Raw genomic sequence first — 27,392 nt, 5'->3', positions numbered from 1 at the left:
TGACAACTTTGTGCAACATTCCATCCATTTTTCTATTCTTATTTCACGAATTCTCGGTTGGACGTCATTTTTAACTTTTTGCAACAGTTCTCTATTCTCTATTGTGGCTCTTCTTCTGTAGATTTTTGTAACCCTGTTTAGTAGTGTTTTGAGCCTTCTTACTTCTGGGCAGTAATACCAGGAGTCCTTGTAGGTATAATTCCTTCTCCCTGCTCTCAGGGACATTGCTTTGTTTGCTGCATTGTGAAATGCTTCAACTAGGTCTTTTTAGTTTATATATGTTATCAGGAGTGCTGTAGCTCGCTGCCCATTCTTCTAGGGCTAGTCAGAAGCTAACCCAGTTTGGCAGAGGTGGTGGTATTGGAGGTAATTGTTGCATCTCCAGTTCTGTTACTATGGCAAAGTAGTCACTGACCAAGGCTGAGTGCACTCGCCATCTAGTTAGGTGTCTGATTGTAGTTTTGGCAAACGTCAGATCTAGCCTTCCTCCTCTTATGTGTGTAGGGTGCTCTGTGTTGAGTAGGGAGAATCGTTCAAATTCCTCTAGAGCAAAGGCTATATGCTCTCCTGACGGGTTCGTTGCTGATGGAGTTGATAATAGAGGATGATATGCATTAAAATCCCCACATATAACTGTTGGTGAAAGTGTTGTGTGTGCAAAAACCTGTGTCAGCTGTAGTCCTTCTGGTTCTTCCCTATTTAGTTTCCTATAGATATTGTAGATGTCTATTTTTTGGTTCAACAATGTTATTCTTACTGCTAAAGTCTCTGCATTGCTGCCACAGGGAATTGGATTGTGTATCCTTGGTGTTAGTATTGAAGTTTTAACCAGTGTAGCCAGACCTTTGTCAGTGCCTATGCGTGGCGTGGTGTAGGCATTATATCCTACAATTCTAAATCTTTCTCCTGTTGTTAGCCATGTTTCTTGCAACAGGATGCCATCTATATCCTCAGTTTTTCAGACTGCAATTAGGGAGGACATTTTAGCCCTCATTCCGTCTATGTTCCAATTGAGGATCCTCATTCCGAAATTTAAGTTAAGAAGAACTGTCTAGGGTCCCTGGGTGCGAAGGCAATTGTCTTAAGAAATACAATATGCCATCTATTATTGGGAAAGAAGTCTTAAAATATTAAAAAGTTAAGATAAAACAAAAACATAAAATTCATGTGGCAAGAGAGAGAAAGGATCAATACAATAAAAAAAAAAAATTAAAATAGCACAAGGAATAACTTGCTAAAAGACGAACACTATTTCGAGAAAATTAGATACGCAGGTCCTTTACAAAATCCTTTTTCTTTTAGTAGACCGAATGAATAGATTTTTAAGAAAAATCAAAAGAAATAACGGATTAACTGATAGTGAATATAAGGAACGTTTACTTCTGAAACATATTTTAGTATTATGTAAAACCTAAAAGAAATCTAAAAAGATCATAATATTTTACGTTCAATATTGTCAGCTGTAAGTACTCCTAATTATAACTTAGCAAAATTCATAATAACTTTCATCCAGTAATATGTAAAAAATATCAAATACTCAAACAAATTATTACAGGTATAATTTAGGAGATAGCAGAAAAATCATGAAAATAATGATACAGGCTTAAGATTTAGCACACTTGTTCTCCAAGTTGTACTGATCAAATCTGGCCGATTGGCCAATAGAAAATCCAAGATGGTGGCCATTTTTTTTTCAAGATGGCCGCCAAATTAGCTGTCCGAAGTTGAAGTTTTGCTTAGAAGTATTTGTAGTTGTCCGAGTGCGATCTAGATATGGATTCCTAAGTTTCTAAGGCAACTGGAGTAGAAATTAATATTTATAAAGCACACTGACATATTTTCCCAAAGAATTGACTGTTTATAAAGTAAATCAATACATAAGGTGTGTTTCAAGATCTTACTGGTTGTAAAGCGCACCAACACATTTTCTCACTAATTTTCTCATTGCACATCCGGGGTAAAACGCATTGGTTCAGACTAGTGCTGTTGTGGAAGCAGATGTGGCAGTCTTCCTGTCATTATCCATTGTCACCAAGACAAGACAAGACTTGCAACAATTCTGTAACCATGAAAATCAGTCACATCCTGCATCTCTCAGTGACAGTGGCAAGCTTCACACCTGTCAGAAATCACAGATGTTTAAAATTATTGAAATGCAAGTGAACATCTCAGACAGAAAAAGGCATAGCAGTCATTATTGATGTTCACGATTTATCAATGCCTTAACTCCATGTACTTCAAAGACATTTTATGACTACGCTAAAAAAAACTTCATCCGAAAAGTGGAATACTATGATACTATGTTACAATGAATAAGGGTTTGTGTGGAAAAAAAAAAAAAAACTTTATTAATTGTTTGTACTTTAGGAAAAATACATATTACTTTCAAAATTGTCAGCCTTATTAATTGTAACAGTATTTTTGTTAAGCCTCAAGCTCCCGCAAAGAAATGACTTAATCTGCTATTGTTTCTCCTAACAGGTAATTGTAATAATACCCTACACGTAGTAGGGAGTCAAGTAGAGGTTTAATAATTGAAACATCTCTGTTCTGATCCTGCTGTATTTCAGACATCAACCTGAAAAGACTAGTTAATGATTTCTCGAACCTCTGACCAGAACATGATCGGAAGTAGAGAATTCAAATGTTCTGCTAATAAGTGTGCCTTTCATAAACTTCTATACCGATACGTTTGTTACCTATTACCAGATTTGTAACAGCGGTCATTTTTGCCGTGGAATAAATGGGGAACAGGGACAATGAATATGATTATTTATTCAAAGTTGGGCATAGTGGGGATAATGATCCTGACAGGAAATCCTCACTTGATATGGGTAGAAAATAGCCCATAGTGGGGTGATATTATTATTATTATTATTATTATTATTATTATTATTATTATTACTATGCAAGCTACAACCCTAATTGGAAAAGCAAGATGCTATAAGCCCATGGGCTCCAATAGGGAAAAATAGCCCAGTGAGGAAAGGAAATAAGGATATAAATAACTGAAGAGAACAAATTAACAATAAATCATTCTAAAAAAAGTAATGTCAAAAGAGATATGTCATATATAAACTATTAACAACGTCAAAAACAAATATGTCATATATAAACTATAAAAAGACTCATGTCCGCCTGGTCAACAAAAAAGCATTTGCTCCAACTTTGAACTTTTGAAGTTCTACTGATTCAACAACCCGATTAGGAAGATCATATACTTTCAGATTGAAAGTGTTTACCTGCTGACTGTACTATTGCAACAATTCTATGCTTGTGCAGAATGTGCGTATTCTTCCAGTAAGTAAGTAATTGTCAGCGTGTGAAAATGAAATGGTTTCTCACTCACCCGAAGGTACATCACTGACACTGACCATATAAAGTACTCCAGTCCTTGAACTTTTTTGCACTCACCATTTGAGTTCGTCTTCTGCACATCTATTCCAAGACACCAAGATGCCACCAAATTTAGTCTCCTCTTGGAAACATATTGCAGAATAGTATTGAAACATTTTTAATTGCAGAACAAGTTTAGGATAAAGAAGCCTACAGAGAAGATGCAAATAATTCCTTGTATGAGTTTTGGAAAAATTTTAACTTTAATTGTTTTCAAGTCAACAGATGCTCATTGCTCTTTGGCCCACGGCTCTGTTAAAAGCTGTTTACAGATCTCTCCACATTGCATAATCTATTATATTTTTTTGTATGTGGAAGTGGAACCCATATGAGTGTCCAACATGTGAATGGTTTAGCCTATTTCTATTTCAAAGCATTTTTTTAATCTAGTTTTCTTGCAATGAAAATTTTCTTGTTGATATATTTAACCTTCTTTTTAACCTTTATTTTTTTATTTTTGTAAACAGTAAGCGTTTCTTTCCCCTTCATAGTCTGTTCCCTTCTCAGCCACCAATTTATATTTTATTATATGATTTTCATATCATTTTTCTCTCCTAAAGTTTGTAAAGTTTAATTAAGCTTAAAATATATCTTACCTAGAAAGTATACTGCTCCTCTCATTTAGGACTCCATGCATACCATTATAAGTAAGATGGTATAACTCTGGAACAATATCAGGCCACTACAGTTCTAGCTGGGTCCCCTTGCCCAATATAGAATGAAGGGCTGGTGCCCAGAGCCCAGTTCATTTTTTATTGCTTACCTTTTGCCCAGATTTCTGGGTATTCCACCGTTTCATCCATTTGTGTAGTGAATGTTGGAGTGTGGTCGGCATTCGGATTCTAGGCAGTCTGCGTGCTACATCTGGCCACAGTCCGCAAACCACTACAACGTGCGAGCGGATACTATATGCGCTACGGGTATTAATAGTATTGTTGCACAGTATTGCATTGTTAGAATGTGTTTCGGCACAGTTCATAAGTGTAGTAGCGTATGTTATGAAGGATTTGATCATTCATTAATTGTCCTAAAGTTAGGATGTGATTCTTCTTACTTTTGTATTACAGTAGGATTCGATCTTTTTGAGAACAATGCTCACTTTTGTTTTTGTGTGTATGTGTATGAGTTTTGTTTGCATATTCTCACTCGAGAGTCACAAGTTGTCAAGACGCGATTGAGAGCTGAGGATCAATGTAATCCTAAAGCCATTAAATGTATTTTAAGAATACCAACGTATTATTAAACCCCAACTAGAAGAATTGACGACATTAGTATGGGATTGATAACAACACTAATGAATGGATATTATTCTAGGTGTGTATGAAGGTATCATTTCACTTGGGAAAACCAATACCATACCCAACACTGGCAACTGGTGGTGACAAGAACCCCATGCAGAGAAAGGCAACAACAGAAGAGGCAACTAGATGTAGCCCCCTATGAAGAAGCAGCAAGTGTGCAGTAAATAAGAGGAATGCCACAACACATTTCTACATTCAAGCTCAATGTCAAGAAAGAAGCAAACATCCGACATATATCTTGTATTGATAGTAAAAAGTAAGGTAGGATTGAAATTTGATACAAGTAGGCATTAGGCTGTAAAATTTCAGAAGAAGACAGGGAATCGATTACATGAAACATAACGTGTAAACTACCTTTAGTTGGCTGCATAAACACACAAGAGGTGCAATTAACATAGAAATGAGGTTAGAATTAACTTTGTTAGTGAGTAACTAGTTAATTTTGTAGATTTCATTTGCCTAACCTAATGCAGGTAAGAAGTAAAAATGACCCTGGACATCGAGCATCCAGAGAAGTTTAGCATTGTTGCTGAACCCAATTCTGTTGCAACACGATGGCAACAGTGGTATGAAGAATCTAAGATTTACATTGAAGCTTTAGGTAGCCTACTATGAAAATAACCAAAAGAAGGTGTTATAACTGCACAAAGCCGGTAGAGAGATTCGGGAAGTGTTTAAGACACAACAACCTACCGATGACACTAGTGAAGCTGTGATTAAGGCTCTTACCACATATTTTGCCCATCAGGTCAATAAATTTTTTGAAAAGTATCAATTTACAGCACAGGCATATCAGAAAGACCACGAGAGTTTAGATGCATTTGGGACTAGACTTAAGAATTTAGCTGTTTTATGTGAATTTCTAGAGTAAGAAAATGTTATCATAGATCAAGTTATTGCCCATTGCACATCACAAGAGCTAAGAAAAAAATTATCGCAAGATAAAGATTTAACACTAGAGAAGGTATTGATTATAGGCAGAGCTCTAGAAACATCAAATAGGCAAAGTAATATAATAGGTAATTCTACAAGCAATAGCATGGAAAATTCTAAAATTAGCAAGATAGGCTTAAAGTTGAAAGACAATGAGATTCAGAGAAAGAATACGTCAAAGCTTAGTCATAAGAAATGGCCGAACTCTAATGCTCACAAATATCAGAATCACACCTATACGCAGAAGCAACAGGTTAAACCCAAATGCTATGGGTGTGGTAAAACTGATCATCTTGCATACGAAGCAAGGAAATTCCCTGCTGCAAGACAAAAATGCCAGAATTGTAGAAAGACGGGACATTTTTCAAATGTTTGTAGATTCCCTAAACAGTACGCCAAGAAAATAAATGCAGCAGTTGATACTGTAGGCCAAGAGAATGATGCGGAAAATGTTCAAGATAATCAGGTTAGGTCAGAAACTGATTTTGCGTTTTGCATTAATTCCATCAACAAAGGTGCAAAGAAACACATACTGGTAGAAGTGATCATAAATAGTAAACCAATTGTAATGCAAGTTGACACAACAGCTGATGTATCAATTATGTCTGAGAAAACAGCTAAAACCATTCCAAATTTGTCATTAGAAGGCACAAATAGAGTTTTGAAAGGTTATAATGGTTTTGATATGCAGGTAATAGGTGTTTCGAGCATAGAAGTACAGTATAAAGATCAGAAGTTAAACAGAATGCCATTAACGGTATTGAAAAGTAAAGGACAAACTTTACTAGGTTTAGACTGGTTACATTATATAAAATTAGATTGGCGTAGTATTTTGAAACTTACTTGTACACAAGATGAACAAAAGAATAAAGTGTCTGCGGATAATATTTTATCAGTTTCAAGACGTATTTGAAGATAAAGTTGGTACAGTAAAGAATGCAAAGGCAATTTTAGTTTTGAAATCAGATAGTACTCCTAGATTAATTGCTCCAATACCAGTACCATATGCATTAAAAAGTGCAGTTGAAACAGAAGTAAAAAGGTTAGAAAGTGAAGGTTCTTGGGAAAAAGTTACATACTCAGATTGGGCTACACTGTTAGTTCCTATTGTGAAGGAAAACGGTCAGGTTAGATTATGTGGAGATTATAAGGTAACGTTAAATCCACAGCTTCAGGTAGCTCAGCATCCATTACCAAATCCAAAAGACATGTTTGCAACTATGTCAGGATGTAATGTATTTTCTATGTTAGATCTAAGACAAGCATTTCAACAGCTTCACATGGATGAAAATTTACAAGAACTATGTGCAGTAAATACATCCTGAAGTTTGTATAGGCCAAAGAGATTGCCTTATGGAGCAGCAAGCAGTCCAGCTATATGGCAACAAACTATGGATAAGATTTTTTCAGGAATGCAAGGAGTATTTATTTTCATAGATGATATTTCAGTCTCTGGTAAAGATAAAAGAGAACATAGAGAAAGATTACGGGCAGTTCTGAAGAGGTTGAAGGAACATAATATTAGAGTAAATAGGAGCAAATGTATTTTAGAAGTTGATTCAGTGGAATACTTAGGTTCTGTAATCAATGGCAAAGGTACTCACAAGACTAAGGAGAAAATTAATGCAGTGATATCAACAAAGGTACCAGAAAATGTTAAGGAAGATTTTTAGGTTTAGTAACATTTTATGGAAATTTCATTCAGAATTTATATACAATCGCACATCCATTGTATAATTTACTGAATAAGGGTGTAGAGTGGAATTGGACAAAAGATTGCCAGGAATCTTTTGAAAGAATCAAGCAAGAAATAACTTCACCCACTTTCCTAGTACATTATCAAATGAATTTACCAGTTAAATTAGCTTGTGATGCATCGAACATGGGTTTAGGTGCCGTATTATCTCATGTAATGCCGGATGGAACAGAAAAGCCAATTGCTTTCGCTTCTAGAGCTTTGAACAAGGCAGAAAGGAATTACTCTCAAATAGAAAAAGAAGGTTTAGCATTAGTGTATGGAGTAAAGAAATTTCATGTGTATCTTTATGGAAGGAAAAAGTTCACACTTGTTACAGATCATAAACTTCTATTAGCAATATTGGGTCCAAAAGCAAGTTTACCTACGTTGGTAGCTGCAAGATTACAACGTTGGGCAATTACGTTAGCTGCATATCATTATGATATAGAATATCGTCCTACATCAAAGATGGATAATGCAGATGCTCTATCTGGATTTCCAGTAAACAAAGCACCAGAAGAGTATGATGACAGTATATTACTAGTTTCAGTATATGATGTACCCATTACAGCCAAGGATATTGCACATAATACCAAGAAAGACCCAATACTTAGTAAGGTTTTAGAGTTTAATGACAGGTAGAGACTTATGTGGACAGGAGGCAAATTGTAAAGTCTATAAAGATATATGGAGTGAATTGAGTATAGCACAAGGTTGTATAATGAAAGAGTCAAGAGTAATTATTCCTAGTTCACTGAGGAATAAGGTTTTGTCTGAAATACATGCTGATCAGCAAGGTATTGTCAGGTCAAAGTCTATTGCAAGGACTTTTGTCTGGTGTCCAGGTGTAGATAGAGATATTGAATTATTTGTAAGAAATTGTATGAATTGTGCTACACATCAGAACAACCCTCAATTTGCTAGAATGCACCCGTGGGAATTACCCAGGTATCCATGGTAAAGAGTGCACATATATTTTGCAGGTCCTTTCTTGGGTTATTTGTTTTTGATAGTTGTAGATGCTTACAGTAAGTGGCCAAAAGTAATCCCAATGAAGACAACAATATCTTACGCCACAATTCAAGAATCAATGAAAAATTTTTATACACATCGAATTCCAGAAAGAATTGTAACTGATAATGGTCCACAGTTTACCTCACAGGAATTCAAAGATTTTTGTGAAGTAAATGGTATTAAACATACATTCTCAGCAACATATCACCCTTCCACAAATGAAGAGGCTGAAAGGTTTGTTCATGCATTTAAGCATAACATGAAAGGCAAATTCATATAACATATTTTTTAATGTGTCAAAGTTTTTATTGTCTTATAGAACAACACCACACAGCACAACAGGTGTGACCCCATCAAATGTGTTGACGGGGAGGAGGATTAGGTGTAAATTAGATTTGTTGTATCCAAGTTTGCAAAGTGGTTTAGAAGACAAAAGGGTATAAGCAATTAGAAATTCTCCCAAAGGTAAGAAATTTTTCCCCTTGTTCTAATGTCATGGTAAGGTCATACAATACTCCAGAAAAGGGGGTACCAGGAGAAATTGTAAAAGAGATAGGAAATCTACATTATGATGCTAAAGTTGGTGGAAATATTGCAAAACGTCATATTGATCAATTACAGCCGTTAAATAAAAATGCTGTAGATCATGTGAATATTAGAGATGAGAAATTTTCCGTAGTTAAATCAAATATTAACTAAGATGCTCAAACATCAGATGCAGATTCAGAATCTATTCATGTGCCAGTACAGGATGAAGTTAGAGTAGTTCCCTATAGGATGAATAGAGGGAAGCCCCCTGAGAGATTAGATTTGTAGTTTTGTACAATGTCAAGTTAAGGGGGAGGAGACTGTTATGTATTTTGTACTGTAATACTATATGCGCTACAGGTATAAGAGTATTGTTGCACAGTATTGCATTGTTAGAACGTGTTTAGGCACAGTTCATAAGTGTAGTAGCTTATGTTATGAAGGATTTGATCATTCATTAATTGTCCTAAATTATAATGTGATTGATTCTTCTTACTTTTGTATTGCAGTAGGATTCGATCTTTTTGAGAACGATGCTCACTTTTGTTTTTTGTATGTATGTGTATGGGTTTTGTTTGCATATTCTCACTCGAGAGTCACAAGTTATCAAGACACGATTGAGAGCTGAGGAGCAATTTAATCCCAAGGCCATTAAATGTATTTTAAGAATACCAACGTATCATTAAACCCCAACAAGTAGAATCGACGACATTAGTATGGGATGCATAACAACACTAATGAATGGATATTATTCCAGGTATGTATGAAGGTGTCATTTCACTTGGGATAAACAATACCATACCCAACAGACAGTATAGCAGATGAGGCTGACAAAGCTATGAATTCAGGAACTGGCTATGGTGCAATAATTGCTCATAGAATTATTAATGAAATTTCTACAGGGGCAAAGAAGAGGAAGCATATACCCATCAGAAATAGAGATAGATCTGTTATAACAACAGCAGATGAAGAAAGACAACGTTGGAATGTACACTTTAGTGAGGTTATGAATAGGAGATATGATGGGAATAATTTGATTGATATACCAGAAGCTGATGAAGACCTTGATGTGCCCATGAATGAATTCAGTGTGTTTGAAGTCGAAGCTGTCCTCAAAACACTAAAGAGATGGAAAGCCCCTGGATACGATGGAATAACTGCCAAGATGATACAGGCCGGAAATGAAGTGACTCCCAGAGTACTTATAAGATTGTTTTGTAGAATGTGGCATGAAGAGGCAAAACCTGATGAATGGGAGTTAGGAGTGTTGGTGAAAATGGCAAATAAAGGAGACCTGACTGATTGCAATAATTACAGAGGCATAACACTTACATCAGTTGTTATGAAAATATATAGTATGCTTATTCTAAAGATTGATGAAAAGCTGAGAGATGAACAAGCAGGATTTAGAAAAGGTAGAAGTTGCACTGACCAAATTTTCATTTTGAGACATATTGTACAGCAATGCGTAGAATAGAGAAATCTACTTTTGATGGCCTTTGTGGACTATAAAAAAGCTTTTGATAGTGTGCACCAGCTAATTTTATGGAGATTCCTACGATATTATGGAATTCCTCTTAGATATGTAAATTTGATTAAGTCTGTTCATGAGCATAGCAAGTGCAAAGTTATTGTTAATGGAGTCTTATCAAATAAATTTCCAGGGAAAAGCGGAGTACTCCAAGGGAACGTGTTGTCACCTATGTGGTTTATCCTCTTCATGGTTTTTGTAATGCGTAGAACAGTCGGAGAAGGTGGAGAAGGATTTGATTGGATTGGTGATAGGAATTTAGTAGACTTAATGTATGCGAATGATTCTGTCCTTATTAGCTGAACACCACATGATTTGCAATGCTTGCCAAACAGAATGTATACGGCTAAACATGAATAGAAGAAAGACAGAGATGATGAGAACGGAGTATGCAATGGGAGTTGAAATATCATTGGAAGGAGAAAGGATTAATGAGGTAGAATCATGTAAGTATTTAGGAACTATGATCTACAATACAGCGTCTTTAAAATTAGAGTTTAGTGAAAGATTGAAAAAAGCAAATCAGACAATGGCTAGGTTAAGTAAAATTTGGAAATCAAATCACCTGAAATTACATATAAAATTCAGAATATATAGCAGTTTAGTGAGACTGTTGTTACTCTATGGACATAAGTAATGGTATGACAATGAAACAATCTCCAATATATTTAGTAGATTTGAGAATAAAGCCCTCAGAAGGATATTGAGAGTTAAATGGCCGGACAGGATTAGAAACGAAACTGTAAACGAGATTACTCGAGTACCATATGTGGATGAGATCATGATGAGGGGTAGATGGAGATGGTTTGGGCATGGTCTTCGCATTCCCCAAGAGTGGTTAGTTCACCAAACGTTCAGCTGGGCTCTACAAGGCACTAGAAGAGTTGGAAGACCCAGACCTACATGTCTGAGGACTATGAGGCACGAAGTAGATGATAAATGGAGAAGTATTGAATTAAAAGCTCAAGATAGAGACGACTGGTAAAATCTAAGCAAGTCCCTTTGAGTCAATAGGCGTAGGAGAAGATGGTGATGATGATAATGTCATATAAAAAAGTGTACTGGGTTTGCCTAGTGTATTTTTTCCGAGTAATTGGGAGGAAGGATGAGACAACAACTTAAAATAATGAAATAGATGAAGTAAGAACAGTTTCATGGAAAAAAATTCCTTTACAATAAGTGTACAAGTGAGTGTAAGATAGGAGTTAACACTGCAGTCTGTGTATTTATGTAGTGGGATCAACGCAATGTGTATGTGTTTAAAGCAGCTAACATTTTGGAAGTCTACTGCACAGAGGTTATTCTCGACTTAGCGATTTAATTGTGTATGTAGAAGTAAGGTTTAGTTACATTTCTTTGGTGACCCCCATAATTATGGGATGAAGCTTGACGATGAATATATGTGCATATGTGTGTATTTTTCCCATAGTATTGAGGTAAGATCTTTCACCTCACCACCGAGAGCTCAGTGGATCAATTCTCTAGGAATCCTAAAAACTTTAAGTACGCTCTTTAAATCTCAGTTTGATTCTGTTGACCTAGAATATGACTTATAAACTTGGCATTCAGTACACTATGACAGGTCATTCAGACACCACATCCAAGACTTGCCAAAACCGGAAAGGAAATACACTTATGGAACCATAACCTCATCTACGAAGGGTTTATAATTTACATATATATATATATATATATATATATATATATATATATATATATATATATATATATATATATATATAGATATATATATATATATATATATATATATATATATATATATATATATACGAATAAATACTGTTATAACTTAATTCAATTTGATAAAGATTTCTCCTAAAAACACTAAAAAGGTGGGAATCTTGGGGTTATTTTTTCGAAACAGCTGGTTCTTACCATGAAATAGGTAATGAAACAAGATACTTACTTTGCCGGCTGCTTTTCCGGTCCCATACAGCAGGGGAACCCCACTCTCTACAGGACCTCCACTGTCGTTTTACCTTGTTCGTTCAGAGTATTTAACGTTTCATGTCACGTATTGTTCTTTTGCTGTTAAATCGTCACTGTTATACTACTCATGAAATAAGAAAGTCTTCAGTTTCCTCTTGAAAGTCTTAATGTCTTCATTTAAAGATTTAAATAACTTTTAAGAATAATGAGTCCGACACCCCCACCAGATCTACCCTCTCTCGGTATGTGAAAGAAGATGTGTGTGGGGGGTGTCATTTCAATTATCTTTGCCTTTTCCAAGTTATTTAACCATGTTTCAGATAATGTTAGATGTCCAAATATTTCTCGTTTATCAATTCTCGAATTTGAATAGTTTTATTACCTACAGATTGTGTAATTACATAGCCACAGTTTATGACATCCTTAGTAACCATGATCAGTATTTTCTGCAAGTCTTTTCAATTCCAAGTCATAAGCTTTGCATTCTCTAGAATTTACTATGTGGTCAGTTGGTTTGTTTAACTTTGTGCAGTTAATACACTTTGACACTTGCGAATCACGCCTCGTGGTGGAATGCTTTTCTGAACATTTCCCGCAGACTTTATCATCATTCTTAGACTTGCAATCTTTTTCAAGATGTCCATACCTCCGGCAGTGGTAGCAGGTGATCACGTGGTACCTATCACGTATGTTATAAGCACTCCATCGTAACGAAACGTTGTCCCCATTATCATGAATAGCCCTCCGAACTTCAGGATCACATTTCAGCACATAGTGGGTGGTCCTTCCTGAAGCATTTTTCTTCAGGACTACACTCATCTTCTCTTCTATATTTTGGATTTGCTCCAGGCAACGAATTCTTTTAATCAAAGCCTTTACTACATCATCTTCATCATTGTACACATTGCATATCATCATTTTTGGTTTTAGTTTTCCGATTTTTCTCGTTTCACTGTCAGCAACCAATGTCTGAATCTTGTTTGCAGCCTCTTCTCTGATCATTTTGTTTTGCAAAGTTTACAACAACATTTCCATTTGTAGTTGACTTCGAGTTAAGTATAGGAATGTCTTTAAGTGCCTGTTCAACCTCGTGTTTTCTTTTAGTAATTTTAGTTGTTGTAAATGTAAAATTAATTACTAACAGATTTTTTCCTTAACTCTGTCATAAATGGTTTCTCCTGTTTTGGGTCGATCAATGTTTGAAGTGTTGCCTTAATTGATTCCATATTCATAGCAAAAATATCAAATTTCTCAGCGAGGTCAGTAGTCTCAACAGTTTCCGTTACCAAGTGAATGGGACAGGAACTAACAGCCTGGTGGTGAATGGAGTATAACCTATATGACCCTACCAGAAGCTTCATAAGCTTACAGGGAACCCTTACGATGTGGCTGCAAGAAAAAAATTTAAACAAATTTTATAAATAGTGAAAAAATATACTGTGCAGTACTATTTCTACTTCACAATTTCTCACCTTTCACGTTGGGGTGGGGATCGAGTTGGGGGGTGGGGGGTGGGATCACTGTAATCAATTTAAACTTTTTCAGTTATCCTAACTTCATCAGCTGGATAATCCCATGTCTCGATCGTGATAAATCAAACAATGGATTAATTTCACTTTTAATTTCTCCACTACCCCATCCCCTTTGGAAAAGCTGTAGTAAAGTTCCAACAAAATCCAAAGACATTTAGTTATACAAAAGCTCATGTCTCAGTTATGAAACATCTAACATCTTATTAATTATTTGAAGTTTTCCCAGCTATCCTAATCCGATCGCAAAAGCTGTAGTAAATGTCCAGTAGAAGCCCATGTCTCGATTGGTAAATTTGAATATATCCAGGTATCCTAACTTTATCAAAAAAACCTGTAGTAGATGTCTAACAGACTCAGACTCCATAGGGCTCGAGATATGTGCCAGAAAAATCCCCCTCACATAGAATAATTCATTATAAGTATTTAAAAGGGTAAACACAAGAGAACTAGGCCATCTTTAATTATACAAATATTTTGAGTCATGGGATCATCTGAGAGCAAATACACGCTAAACATATCTCAAGAATTTGGGGTTACGATCACATGGCTAAGATCTTTTCAACATAACTAATACACAGCGAATACAACAATACCTCAGCTATGACTTAGCCTCAAAGAGGAAAATTCTTCATCACACTCTAAAACTATTTTATTCTAATTACAGTTTACTTCTTTTTGTAGTTCATTTATTTCCTTATATTCTTTCCTCACGGGGCTATTTTCCTTGTTGGAGCCCTTGGGCTCATAGTATCCTGCTTTCCCATCTAGGTTTGTAGCCTAGCTGGTAATATATATATATATATATATATATATATATATATATATATATATATATATATATGTGTGTGTGTGTGTGTATATATATACATATGTATATATATATATATATATATATATATATATATATATATATATATATATATACCTATCTCCTAAATACATATAAATTATACACACACACACACACACATATATATATATATATATATATATATATATATATATATATATATATACTGTATGTATATATATATATATATATATATATATATATATATATATGTATATATATATATATATATATATATGTATATATATAAATATATATATGGGTACTGAGTAGTTGAGTTAAGGTGTGGACGTGTTTTGCGCGAATCTCCGTTCAACACTCGCCCTGAGTTGTGTTTTAGCTTTTTGTTTCTAGATTAGAATATCATTAGTTAACCATATGGAGAAACCTAAGTGATAAGAAACAGTAAACTATGTCTGTCCCTAACTATTTCTGCCTCATTTGTAAAACCACGGAGGGAGACCGGAAAAAAATGGATAGGATGTGACTGCAAAAATTTCCTGTTTGGGGGCGGGTGGCTAAAGTTCGAAATGACACTGAAGGCGGAGCCGCCGGCGCGAAGGCATAGGGGGGAGGGGGGGTCGGTCTGGGGGTTTAAACCCCAGAAAAAATTTATGAGGAAACACCCTCAGATGCGAGTATCAAAAACAAAATCATATTTTTGAAAGATTTTTATGTGACCAATTCCAATTTTTACACAATAACAATCATAAAATACCAATAGGCCTATATACTGTATATATACATATATATATATATATATATATATATATATATATATATATATATATATATATATATATATATATATATATATTTATAGAATAATTGTAAGTAAGCAAAATTAAGAACAAGCATATTTCTAATATAAACATACATATTTGAAAGTCATGCCTGAGACCAGAAAATATACATATCAAAAGTGTATGAATAATGTATAATGAATACTTCATAAGCTCTAAAATTATATAAAAGTATACATATTTAAAAAGAATTATGGAGAAATTATATGTATATATACAGTATATATATATATATATGTATATATATAAATACACACACACACACACACACACACACACATATATATATATATATATATATATATATATATATATATATATATATATATATATATATATATATATTCATGCATATGATTATATGTGCGATATTCGTCAACTACATGTGTTCGCGTATGTTATGTTTTCAATTTATTACTGCGTATCAATGATGTAGTTTGTTACTATAATAGTGTTTGGTAATGATGGATAGGTTAACATATGTTTGCACGGTATGCACTTGGGGTCAAACAATATAAGTGGCTTGATTCCCAATATTGGGGCTGCTCTCTGTAAAACTAAGCGAGTGACGAGTGACGTACGGGACTGTGAAGCTATGATGCTGGGTACTAACATGATACTTACGTGGCGGGGGTGGGGTGGGAGGGTGAGACTGTACAAGAGCTGTTGCCAGAGATGAAATGCATTTACAAAATGTAAATCTGAATGTTTAAAAGGATATTTTCAGCAAAAAAGTGGGGGGGGGGCTATAGCCCCCCAGCCCCCCTTGGACCTACGCCCCTGTAGTAGTGACAGGTATCACTGATATTGAACGAAAGAACCGAGATAGGTTATGCCCACTCTGCGTAGGTGAAGACGGATAAGCCAATTTATATATATGAAAATCGAAGGAAGATGTAAATATGAGAGAAGAGGCCTCGAGCGTACAAGACGCGAGAATAGCTGAATTAGAAAATAAACTTGCAAATACCCAGGCATATCTGGGAGGAAATGTACATCCCAGAGTAGAGTGAACAATTAATCTACAGGGATGATGTCTGTAGCTGTTTCCTTGACTTCTCTCTGACTTGTGGGCAGCTGAAACGACGGAGGGTGTTCCTCATAATGAGATCTGTGATAGACACTGTTTGGTTCATAAGCCTCTCTTCAACATATGTCTCATACTTATCGAGTCCAAGTTTGTCCATCTGCCACTTTGTCTGCCACTACCATGTCTACAACGCCTCTGCAGTGTCAGGACAAGGAGATCACTGCTGTATTCAGTGAAAGCGTTCCCCATCTCTTCCATGTCTTGGCTCAGTGATCATACACGTTATGTAAATGCCGTCTATGTGTGTCTTTGCTGTTCATAGTGACGTCCATCTGTGTCCTATCTTATCTCGGTTGATCTTTCGAATCCCTGAATTAGACAACCCATTTCGGGACCAGATACCATCCAGCGACAAAGAGATCCTTGGTTCTCTATGAGGCCTAGAAGACTGCCGTCTCCCTTTGACTTCTTGATGGCAAAGTTCCTTTCAGAAACTCAGCATACGCATTTGGGGGGGGGGGTGTTGTGGGAGGTGCTTCAGTGAAACCATATCTCTTTGATAGATTGATTCTGGTTTTGTTCTGTTGTAGAAGAGCCTACGTGAGTCATGCAACTTGGCCTTGTACTACTGTAGTGTTTCTTCAATGTCATTCCCATCATCAAGTATTGAAAGATTGATTGACATGGGCAATCAATTAATCTTGCCAAAACCTACTAGAAGCTCGGCAGTTGTCTTGCACCCTACTCCCCGTGTAACAAGTGTAGACTGAGCTGGTCAGTGAAGCCTCTGACGTGTCTTTCTGACAAAGAATGCACTTACTTCAATCAGTTTCTAAACCTTGTGTCAATGTCTTGAGCTGTAAGGGATCTGCTACCTTGTAAGCTTTAGTCATTGTCACGCTAGCAAACAGAAGATTATGGTCAAAATATGTAAAACTGATTACATTATCGGGAGTCTATATTCAATAAACATCACAGTCTAACGCATTCTTGAATCCAAGATCTTAATTCACAAGCCATCATGTGAGCCTTCTGGATTCAAATAATATTAGAAATGTATTTTATTCTAATTGTCTTTTGACTAATTCCACATATAGTGTACCCAAAACAATTACATATGCGACTACCATAGAAAAAACTAGAGTGAGAAAAAACATAAAAGACTGCACTAGGCACTATTACTATGGCGGATGTAATATACGACAAGATATTTTGGCAGTCATTTTGTAAAATGGATTGAAGCCGGATTGGCCTGATAGCTGTATGTCTTTCCAAATAATTTTCTGCTAAATTTCCTGTTTGTTTCACCAAACCCACAAATCTTCCGAATATTTAATCTATCTGCAATACTAATGACTGGTGTTAGGATAGCTGAAGAATTTAAATTGATTACTATGATATTAGATTAATCAAATTGATATTTAAGATTTTGTATAATTAAATGTTTTTGGATTCTGTTGGACGTTGATTGCAGATTTTCTACAGGTAAGGCTACCTGGAGAAATGTAAAGTAATCAATCCAATGATGGATTTAGCACAACTGACACATGGGATTTTATATAATTCAAGGCCTTTGGATATTGTGGGAATTTACCACAGCCTGCCCGATGAGGCCAAGATAGCTAGAGAAATTTAAAGTAATTTATCTGATGTTAGATTTATCACAATATGGACATGGTACTTTGTATAACTCAATGGCTTTGGAAGTGGTTGGATATTTACTATAGCTTTTCAAATGGAATTAGGATTGCTATAGATATTTTAAGTATTTGATCTGATGTAAGATTTATCACAATTGGGACATATGATTTTGTATAGTTTAATGTCTATGAATCCTGTTTGACGTTTAACACAGATTTTTCGATGGAGTTCAGATAGCTGGAGAAATTTAAGTTAATGAATCCAATGTTGAATTTATCCCAATCAAGAAATAGGATTTTGTATAACAGAACTTTTTTTACCCTTATTTTATTTTTTCTGATGCTGTTGGATTGCTAGAGAAGTTTAAAGTAATCAATCTAAAAATTGTATACTTTTATAGCCTTCCAAATATAAATTGCAAATTAGTTAAAAAACTTCCTTCCTCTGTTTATAGCCATACTTTGTCTAACTCACATAAAACATTCCGGGGATGTTTTGCCATAGTTTCAAGACAGCACAAATGCCTCTTCAGGATGCAAAGCTATCAAGTTTAGATACAGACTCCCTTTTCACTAAAGTACCACAGACGGCATCTCACAAACTGTGGCAGGGAAAACAGTTCCCAATTCAGAACTTTTTCCAATATCCTTTAATAAAACTAGACAGTCTATGCTTATGAAATAATTTATTTTCTTACAATAATATTTTCTAGGTATAAAATTTGACTGTAGCATGGGCATCCTCGTGAGTTTAGTACTAGCTAATTCATAGTCGAAATAGCTTAAAACTTTTATGATAAACTCCATAAAATTCAAAGACAAGATTTGAATAATATTTGATGATGATATACCAACAAAGAGAAAGAAATATATGCTGTACATCTTAACTTTTTATTTCCAAATACAACACTATAAAAATGCCTCAAAATGGGCATATGAAGCCAGAAATAGATAACAAAAACTACAACGTTCTATTTCATTTATTAATAAGCATGTTATACCTAGTAGAAAACCTACAATATAACCAATAGGTAAAAACAATTTCAGAAACGTTATATATTCAACCCGTGATAATTGTGTGACCACTTTCCTGTTATATGATTCATTCCCTTACATACTTAGATGTACTCTTTCCAGAAAAGGTTACATCTCTCTCTCTCTCTCTCTCTCTCTCTCTCTCTCTCTCTCTCTCTCTCTCTCTCTCTCTCTCTCTCAAACTGGTTGATTTAAACAGATATACTTCATCTATTCTACAACACTAAGCATATAAAATTCATTAGATAGCGTCATCGTGTAAACCACGTAAAGATGCAAAATAAAGATAGCCTGCAATTCTCAAGATGAATTAACAATAGGCCACCTATGCAATCATCCACATCTTCCAGAGCTCATTATTAAGTATGAAATAGGTAAATTAAAATGTACTCCTTTTCTTCGCTCACAATGAAAAATAATCAAATGACTCACATTTTAAGCCTCAAATTCTTCCAAGCGATTATCAGTCAATACATTTTTTTAACTTTTAAAGGCAAGCCTACAGATACAGACAATCAGAATCAATAGAATTAACCTGAATTAGTTCTATGAAAATAATTTTGGATACTGTGCTGATTCTTTTTTCGCAACATAAACAAACAGTTTATTGTCAGTTATAGAAAATAGCAATATCTTTATTATCGTAGTTACCTATCACGTACAAAAAAAAATCGCTTTCTTTAACTATTTTCAGTCTACTGTTAACCGCAACACACTATTCTTATTTGTCAGCCTAACGGTGAAAAATTTGCACTTTCTCCAGAATTCTGCGATCAACAGTCAGGGTTTTTCTTTTCTTTTCTTTTTTCTTACATATGAATTATGCTTAGGATTGGATGTTATGTATAAACTTCTACAGCATATCAGCAATAAGCCTTTACTGTTCTTTCATGAGGATATTAATTCAATCCATAATTCAAAATAAAGGAACGAAAATATCGGCAATCTCTTCGGCATATTGTCCTACAAAAATATAAATTAGCGAACCAACCCACCACTCCCATAGAAAATTTTGTTTTTCCATCCCATTTTCTATGGATTCCTTCTCATCATATTCCTTGTCATCATTTAATGAAACGTATTCAACTTATGTTGGTCTGACAAACTAAAACTATTCTATCACTTATTGGTCTTTATTCTGTAATTTAACATCATCTTTGTTCGATATTGATACTTAGGTAGGAAGTTCTATTAACCATAATAATTACCTGGAACATAGATGAACAATTGTTAGTAATTATTTCTCAGCTGATCCCAATGTGTGCTTGATGGATAATAAGACGTTGGTATTCTAAAAAATACATTTAATGTATAAAAGACTACATTGTACTCTTCACGCTGTGACAGCTAACTCCCAAGTGTATATGGAGCGTCTTGCACAATCTGCCAAACCAAAACATTGCTAAACAAAAGAGCATCGCTCTGAAAAGACTTAAATCCTACTCCAGTACAAATCATAAAGAATCACATCCTATCTGAGGTATTCAACAAATGCTTGAATCCTAATACCAAAACAAATCATTACTCTTATGTATAAAGCATAACATGTCTTATTCATGCAATATGATGCAATGTTGCGCAATACCTGCAACACTTGAAATAATATAGTACATTACAATAATACACAACAGTCTCCTCCCCCTTAACTTGACATTGTAAAAATATTCATAAATCTAATCTCTCAGGGGGCTTTCCTCTGTTAATCCTATTAGGAAGCACTTTAACCTCATCTTGTACTGGTACATGAATTGGTTCTGAATCTACATTAGATGTTGGACCATCTTGGTTAATACTTGACTCATTTGATCTAACTACTTCTTTAAGTTTCTCATCTCTAACATTCACATGCTCTACTGTCTTTCTGTCTAACGGCTGTAATTGATCAACATGACGTTTTACAACATTATCACCAACACGAACATCATAATGTAAATTTCCTATCTCTCTTACAATCTCTCCTGGTACCCACTTCTCTGGAGTGTTGTACGATCTTACCATGACACCAGACAAAGGTAAAAAATGTCTTACATTAGGAAGCTTTGCTACTTGTTTATACCCTTTATCTTCTAAATCACTTTGCAAACTTGGATACAACAAATCTAACTTACACCTTATCCTCCTCCCCATTAACAAATTTGAGGGTGCCATGCCTGTTGTGCTGTGCGGCGTTGTTCTATAAGACAATAAAAATTTTGATACATGCAAAAATATATTACCTGAATTTGCTTTTCTATACTTCATATTGTGTTTAAACGTTTGGACAAATCTTTCAGCCTCTCCATTAGTGGATGGATGATATGTAGCTGAAAATGTATGCTTTATACCATTGACATTACAAAATTCTTTAAACTCTTGTGAGGTAAACTGTGGACCATTATCTGTAACAATTCTTTCTGGAATACCATGCATTGAAAAAATTTGCATTAACTCTTTTATTGTGGCGTAAGACGTTGTTGTCTTCATTGGGATAATTTCTGGCCACTTAGTGTAAGCATCTACTACTATCAAAAACAAATAATTCAAAAAAGGACCTGCAAAATCTATATGCACTCTTTGCCATGGATACCTGGGTAACTCCCACGGGTGCATTCTAGCAAATTGAGGATTGTTTTGTTGCATAACACAATTCATACAATTCTTTATATAACATTCCACATCTTTATCTACACCTGGCCACCATACAAAAGTTCTCGCAATTGACTTTGATCTTACAATACCTTGGTGATCAGCATGTATTTCAGACAAAACCTTATTTCTCAGTTTATTAGGAATAACTACCCTGGAACCTCTCATCACTATTCCTTGTGTCACATTTAGTTCATACCATATATCCTTATACGGTTTACAATTTTCCTCCTTTCCACATAAGTCCCTACCTGTCATTAAACTCTCCAAAACCTTACTAAGTACTGGGTCTTGCTTGGTACTGTGTGCTACATCTTTTGCAGTTATTGGTACATCATATACAGAAATTAACAGAACACTGTCATCATACTCTTCTGGAGCTTTGTCTACGGGTAATCTGGATAAAGCATCTGCATTACCCATATTTGATGTTGGACGGTATTCTATATCATAGTGGTACGCTGCTAACGTAACTGCCCAACGTTGTAGTCTTGCAGCTACCAACGTAGGTAAACTTGCTTTTGGACCCAATATTGCTAATAAAGGTTTATGATCTGTAACAAGTGTGAACTTTTTCCTACCATAAAGATACATATGGAATTTTTTAACTCCATAAACTAATGCTAAACCTTCCTTTTCTATTTGAGAGTAATTCCTTTCTGCCTTGTTCAATACTCTAGAAGTGAATGCAATTGGTTTTTCTGTTCCATCTGGCATTACATGAGATAATACTGCACCTAGACCTATGTTTGATGCATCACATACTAATTTAACTGGTAAATCCATTTGATAATGTACTAAGAATGTAGGTGATGTTATTTCCTGCTTGATTCTTTCAAAAGATTCCTGACACTCTTTTGTCCACTTCCATTCTACACCCTTATTCAACAGATTATACAATGGATGTGCAACTGTAGACAAATTCTGAATGAAATTCCCATAAAATGTTACTAAACCTAGAAATGATTGTAATTCCTTAACATTTTCTGGCACTTTTGTTGATTGTACAGCTTTAATCTTCTCTTTAGTTTTGTGAATACCCTTGCCATTTATTACAAAACCTAAGTATTCCACTGAATCAACTTCTAAAATACATTTGTTCTTATTTACTCTAATATTATGTTCCTTCAACTTCTTCAGAACTGTTCGCAATCTTTCTCTATGTTCTCTTGTGTCTTTACCCGCAATTAAAATATCATCTATAAAAATGAATACTCCTTGCATTCCTGAAATAATCTTATCCATAGTTTGTTGCCATATAGCTGGACTACTTGCAACTCCATAAGGTAATCTCTTTGGCCTAAACAAACCTAAGGATGTATTTACTGTACATAATTCTTGTGAAGTTTCATCCATGGGAAGCTGTTGAAATGCTTGTCTTAAATCTAATTTAGAAAAAAACACTGCATCCTGACATAGTTGCAAACATGTCTTTCGGATTTGGTAAGGGATGTTGAGCTACTTGCAGTTGTGGATTTAACGTTACCTTGTAATCTCCACATAACCTAACCTGTCCACTTTCCTTCACAATAGGAACTAATGGTGTAGCCCAATCTGAATATGTAACCTTTTCCCAGGAACCTTCACTTTCTAATCTCCTGATTTCTGTTTCAACTGCACTTTTCACTGCATACGGTACTGGTCTCGGAGCAAAAAATCTAGGAGAACTGTCAGGTTTCAAAACTAAAATTGCCTTTGCGTTCTTTACTGTACCTATTTTATCTTCAAATACGTCTTGAAACTCTGATAGGATGTTATCCATAGATATTTCATTTTTGTTTAAATCTTGTCTACCTGCAACCTTCAAAATACTAGGCCAATCTAACTTCAAATACTGTACCCAATCTAAACCTAGCAAAGTTTGTCCATTACCTTTTACTACTGTTAATGGCATTCTCTCTAATTTCTGTTCTTTGTACTGTACTTCTACGTTCGAAGCACCTATTACCTGAATATCAAAACCATTATATCCTTTTAAAACTCTATTTGTACCTGCTAACAACAAATTAGGAATGCTTTTAGCCCTTTTCTCAGACATAATTGATACATCGGCTGCTGTGTCAACTTGCATCAAAATTGGTTTACCATTTATGATTACTTCTACCATGATATGTTTCTTTGCACCTTTGTTGACTGAGTTTATGTGAAACGCAAAATCAGTTTCTGAACTAACCTGATTATCATGAAAATTTTCCTCATTATTCTCTTGACCCATAGTATCAACTGTAGCATTTATTTTCTTTGCGTACTGTTTAGGGAATCTACAAGCAGTTGCAAAATGACCCAGCTTCCTGCAATTTTGGCATGTCTGTCCAGTAGCAGGGCATTTCTTTGCTTCGTATGCAAGATGATCAGTTTTACCACACCTAAAACACTTGGGTTTTTCCTGTTGTTTCTGTGTATAAGCCTGATTCTGATATTTATGAACATTAGTGTTAGGCACTTTTCTATGACTAGGCTTTGACATATTCCTTCTCTGATTCTCATTGGTTTTCCACTTAGAACCTACTGTATTAATTTTAGAATTTTCCATTCTATTGCTTGTAGAACTACCTATTATGTTACTTTGCCTATTTGATGTTTCTAAAGCTCTGCCTGTTATCAATACCTTTTCTAATGTTAAATCTTTATCTTGCAATAATTTCTTTCTTAGCTCATCTGATGTGCAATGTGCAATTACTTGATCTATGATAACATTTTCTAACTCTAGAAATTCACATGAAACGGCTAAATTCTTTAGTCTAGTCACAAATGCATCTAAACTTTCATTTTCTTTCTGATAAGCTTGCGCTGAAAATTGGTATCTTTCAAAAAATTTATTGACCTGAGGAGCAAAATATGTGGTAAGAGCCTTAATTGCAGCTTCACTTGTGTCATCTGTAGGCTGCAAAGTCTTAAACACTTCCCGAACTTCCCTACCTGCTGTATGAAGTAATAATGCCTTCTTTTGTGCATCCTTCATGTTCCCTAATGCTTCTAAATAAATCTTAAATTCCTCACACCACTGTTGCCATCGTGTTGCAACAGAATTAGGCTCAGCAGTGATGCTGAAACCTGGGGGGTGCTCGATGTTAAAAGGCATTTTGTTTGCTTACCTTAATAACTGTGGTAGGTTAAGTTACTGTTCTGCAGTCACAAGTGTACTTCCTACCTACCCAACTTTAAATTTCACCCTTTTGTGTATTTGATGAAATTCCTATTCTGCTGCTGGTAAAATCTTCATTGGGCGATTTTACTCTTGTCCCCTGATGTAAATAGACCTTCTCTTGTGCTGGCCGTCCTTGTGCATAGGGTCCAATGCTTCTCCCTGCTTGCTTCTCCCTGCTTGTCCGTCGTCCTTTACGTCGCCAAATGTTCGATATTGATACTTAGGTAGGAAGTTCTATTAACCATAATAATTACCTGGAACATAGATGAACAATTGTTAGTAATTATTTCTCAGCTGATCCCATCTCGTCAATGTGTGCTTGATGGATAATAAGACGTTGGTATTCTAAAAAATACATTTAATGTATAAAAGACTACATTGTACTCTTCACTCTGTGACAGCTAACTCCCAAGTGTATATGGAGCGTCTTGCACAATCTGCCAAACCAAAACATTGCTAAACAAAAGAGCATCGCTCTGAAAAGACTTAAATCCTACTCCAGTACAAATCATAAAGAATCACATCCTATCTGAGATATTCAACAAATGCTTGAATCCTAATACCAAAACAAATCATTACTCTTATGTATAAAGCATAACATGTCTTATTCATGCAATATGATGCAATGTTGCGCAATACCTGCAACACTTGAAATAATATAGTACATTACAATAATACATAACAATCTTGCTCCTCTGTTTTGGCAGGTGGTAAGCTACATGCTTCACTAAACATGTTAGATGCATGGGAGAGTATTTTGGCAGACTTCGATAATCTAATCAATCATACTTAGTTCAGTTATTGGTCTCTGCTCTGGTGTGGCTGGCTTTTCTTGAAATTTAGCATTATCTCCTTGTTTCTGTTTTAGCAAGTGGAAGATGCTGCATTATGGGCGTTAACCATGTGGGTGAGTCTATTGACAAAATTCAATTATATAATTAATCACTTAGTTCAATTGGTCTTTCTTCTGCTATGGCTCACTTTGCTTGCAATTTAACATATTTCCTTGCTCCTCTATTTCGGCAAATGTTATGAGCTGTGCTATGTACATACTTGCTCTTCTATTTCGGCAAATGTTAGGAGCTGTGCTATGTACATTAGCCGAGTGGCAGAGTATTTTGGTGGACGTTAATTATCGACTAAATCTCATAGTTCACTTGGTATATACATCACCATGGCTCACTTCACTCCCAGATTTGATTTATCTCCCCGCTCCTTTTTTTTTTTTTTTTTTTTTTTTTTTTTGTGGTGCATGCTGCACTACTCGCACTACCAAATATTTTAGCGTAACTTTAATTATCTCATTACTCATCCAATACAATATTATGTATATGCATAAACACAAATGTATTGTTGTACTTAGATTATTCGAAGTCGCTGAGGTCGGAACCTTATAGTAGTATCATTTCCTGCATTCCAAGGGACAACTTTTATTTGCAGTGGAACAGATGTACTGGGACTTGGTGAAGATGAGTGAATAGGGAGATGGTACGAACCAGGGATTAAGATAGATAAGATATTGAATTAGGTTCAGAAACTATTAGAGCCAATGGTTTAAGAGAGAAGCATGCTTCATATCACCAATCTTCAATCTTACGCTTTCTACATGGATCTCAGAAGTCACCAAGCAGTCCCTTTTTATACAAGCATGAATTAAATTCCCTATGGAAGGGAACAAAGTTTAAAATGATATGAATGTGAGTGTGTTTGGAGTTATTGAAAACATAATTTTTATAGAACAGGTGAACTATACTCAATTTTTTTAAATGAGGCGCATTTGCACTGACTCGCAGCGGTGCCCTTTTAGCTCGGAAAGTTTTCTGCTATCTGATTGGTTAGAACTATCTTGTCCGACCAATCAGCGAACAGGAAACTTTTCCGAGCTAAAAGGGCACCCCTGGTGCAAATCTGCCAGACTAAAAAGAATTGAATACGGGTCCCATACTGAGGGACATGTTTCCATCTTCACTTCAACACACCATACTTAATGATCGCCTCCCTTAGGTTGAATTTTGAATTATGGAATTTCGAATGGATAAAATTGTCTAGGTCAAATGGGACCCCATTGTAAAGGATCGAATTCTTATTTTTAACATTTACATTCTATTTGGATTTATCAAATTCTTCATAGCCCTCTATAATGATTGTTTTACTGAGAAAGACTGCTTTATTACTGAAGGTTTATTTGTTTACATTTATTTAGACAGGTTAAGACGGTGGTGAAGGTTGTGAGGTATTTTTTTTTAATCTTTTTTTTTTATTCTGGATACAAAAAGAGGAGTGTTTTGAATGCTGGATATATTTATTGTAATTTATCATTTGTGGAAGTGACATTTAT

This window comes from Palaemon carinicauda, chromosome 2 (assembly GCF_036898095.1).
Source record: "Palaemon carinicauda isolate YSFRI2023 chromosome 2, ASM3689809v2, whole genome shotgun sequence".
Lineage (NCBI taxonomy): Eukaryota > Metazoa > Arthropoda > Malacostraca > Decapoda > Palaemonidae > Palaemon > Palaemon carinicauda.
Note: the sequence above shows the minus strand (reverse complement) of the source record.